Source organism: Schistocerca gregaria, unplaced genomic scaffold (genome assembly GCF_023897955.1).
Source record: "Schistocerca gregaria isolate iqSchGreg1 unplaced genomic scaffold, iqSchGreg1.2 ptg000362l, whole genome shotgun sequence".
NCBI classification, from domain to species: domain Eukaryota; kingdom Metazoa; phylum Arthropoda; class Insecta; order Orthoptera; family Acrididae; genus Schistocerca; species Schistocerca gregaria.
The window spans coordinates 355,425-358,928 of NW_026061819.1; positions in this window are offsets into that span (position 1 = coordinate 355,425).

The window sequence follows — 3,504 nt, forward strand, 5'->3', positions numbered from 1 at the left end:
TAGACTCAAGCATTGCCTATCAAGAGCAATATAAAGCAAGAAGTAATCGAAACACTTCATTCAGGCCAAGAGCTTTTCCGAACGGCTCCACGCATGAAGACCGCGTTTGAAGCTACGACCTATCTCATCACTGGCAGGAGAGGGCTCACTTAAGAGCACAGCTACATCCACCGAGTTCAGTACGGTACCGCGCGACTGCTACGGTTGCAGGTTCGAATCCTGCCTCGGACATGGATGTGTGTGATGTCCTTAGGTTAGTTAGGTTTAAGTAGTTCTAAGTTCTTGGGGACTGATGACCTCAGATGTTACGTCCCATAGCGCTCAGAGCCATACATCCACCGACAGCCACCGCTCGGCTCGGAGCGCATGGAAAGCCCACACGGGAAACGGACAATACCAACTTGACAACCACGAAGCTGTCGAACAGCACCGATAGACCTCTTTGCCCACGTAAGAGGTACAAAATTGGTTATCCTGTGCTTCTAGCAGACGAAAAGCAGCTCAAGTACCAAACCCAAGACAAACCTGAAAAGACACATAAAAAGACCTGGTCTGACTTAACGTCAGATTATCACTGAAACTTCTCAGTCCTTCTGGGAGGGTTAGTAGAACCAACTGCAGACAAACAGAATCAAACAGGGCAACAGTCTTATGAAGCGACTCTACACAGACATTTCAACATATCATAAACACACTAATTATTATCCTTCATGCAGTGATTTTTGCGTTTTCTCCTGTGGAGTTACGGGGTACTTTTATTGATATGAGCGTCCACTGTCTACATCTATATCTACATGGGTAGACTGCAAATCACACTTAAGTGCCTGGCAGAGGGTTTATCGAACCACCTTCACAATAATTCTCTATTATTCCAATCTCGAACAGCGTGGTGGGATAACTAACACGTATATCTGTCAGTGCGTGCTCTTATTTCCCTTATTTTATTATGATGATCGTTTCTCCCTATGTAGGTCAGCGTTAACAAAATATTTTCACGTTCGGAGAAGAAAGTTAATGACTGAAATTCCGTGAGAAGATTCCGCCGCAACGAAAAACGCCTTCGTTTTGATGACGTCCTCCCCTAACTGTGTATCATGCAGTGACACTCTCTCCCCTATTCCATATTAATACAAAACGAGCAGCGCTTCTTTGAAGTTTCTCGATGTACTCCGTTAATTCCATCTGGTAACAATCCCACACCGCGCAGCAGTACTTCGAAAGGAGACGGACAAGCACAGTGTAGCTAGACTCATTAGTAGATCTGTTACATATTCTAACTGTTCCGCCAAAAAAACGCAGTCTTTGGTTTGTCTTCTCCGCATCATTTTCTCTCTCTTCTTTCCACTTAAGTAGTTCGTAACTGTAATTCTTAGGTATTAATTTAAAATTACGGCTTTTAGATTTGATTTATCGTGTAGCCGATGTTTAACGGATTTCTATTAGCACTCTTGCGGATAACCCCACACTTTTCTTAACTTTGCGCTAATTGCCAACTGCCAACTTTCGAACCATACAGATATCTTTACTAAATCGTTTTGCAACCGATTTCGATCTTCTAATGACTTTACTAGACATTACCTACAAACAGTGATCGTAGATGGCAACTACTCATGATCGCAACAGAGTTGCACTGGACACGGGGAGAAGAACATTTTTCCATAACACATCCGTCAGTAGTTCTCTTTGATGAACAGGATGTGCTTCACTTCAGCAACTGCTTCATTTCTGCACTACAATAGGGTGTCTCACGGAGACCTAGGAGCTATAAAGGGCTTGGAAAATCTCTGTCGGCTAGTCTCATAGTCTTTAAACCGGAGATGCTTATTTTGCTGTAATTGGTTTTGTGGAACCGAGAATTCATTAAGATCTTCTCTTGCAATGCTGCGTGGTGATTGCCCTTTAATCGCCTTAATGAGCTCCGGTCTTATTGCCAAAGGTAATTCAAACTGAGTTCGTGGATGTTATAAATGCATAAGATCCAAAGATAATGAGATGTAGATTGTTTACATAGGAAAGTATCACTTTGCTTATGTCACCGAGAAATACTGGCAATGAGTGTTGTGTATAGAGTGACTAACTTATACTTCTCCATAGTACTGCTTGTGAGTCAGGTAGATCTGTGGTACATCTACATCTACATCTACATCTACATGACTACTCTGCAATTCACATTTAAGTGCTTGGCAGAGGGTTCATCGAACCACAATCATACTATCTCTCTACTGTTCCACTCGCGAACAGCGAGCGGGAAAAACGAACACCTAAACCTTTCTGTTCGAGCTCTGATTTCTCTTATTTTATTTTGATGATCATTCCTACCTATGTAGGTTGGGCTCAACAAAATATTTTCGCATTCGGAAGAGAAAGTTGTTGACTGAAATTTCGTAAAAAGGTCTCGCCGCGACGAAAAACGTCTGTGCTGTAATGACTTCCATCCCAACTCGTGTATCATATCTGCCACACTCTCTCCCCTATAACGTGATAATACAAAACGAGCTGCCCTTTTTTGCACCCTTTCGATGTCCTCCGTCAATCCCACCTGGTAAGGATCCCACACCGCGCAGCAATATTCTAACAGAGGACGAACGAGTGTAGTGTAAGCTGTCTCTTTAGTGGACTTGTTGCATCTTCTAAGTGTCCTGCCAATGAAACGCAACCTTTGGCTCGCCTTCCCGACAATATTATCTATGTGGTCCTTCCAACTGAAGTTGTTCGTAATTTTAACACCCAGGTACTTAGTTGAATTGACAGCCTTGAGAATTGTACTATTTATCGAGTAATCGAATTCCAACGGATTTCTTTTGGAACTCATGTGGATCATCTCACACTTTTCGTTATTTAGCGTCAACTGCCACCTTACATACCATACAGCAATCTTTTCTAAATCGCTTTGCAACTGATACTGGTCTTCGGATGACCTTACTAGACGGTAAATTACAGCATCATCTGCGAACAGTCTAAGAGGACTGCTCAGATTGTCACCCAGGTCATTTATATAGATCAGGAACAGTAGAGGTCCCAGGACGCTTCCCTGGGGAACACCTGATATCACTTCAGTTTTACTCGATGATTTGCCGTCTATTACTACGAACTGCGACCTTCCTGACAGGAAATCACGAATCCAGTCGCACAACTGAGACGATACCCCATAGCTCCGCAGCTTGATTAGAAGTCGCTTTTGAGGAACGGTGTCAAAAGCTTTCCATAAATCTAGAAATACGGAATCAACTTGAGATCCCCTGTCGATAGCGGCCATTACTCCGTGCGAATAAAGAGCTAGCTGCGTTGCACAAGAGCGATGTTTTCTGAAGCCATGCTGATTACGTGTCAATAGATCGTTCCCTTCGAGGTGATTCATAATGTTTGAATACAGTATATGCTCCAAAACCCTACTGCAAACCGACGTCAATGATATAGATCTGTAGTTAAATGGATTACTCCTACTACCCTTCTTGAACACTGGTGCGACCTGCGCAATTTTCCAATCTGTAGGTACAGATCTAT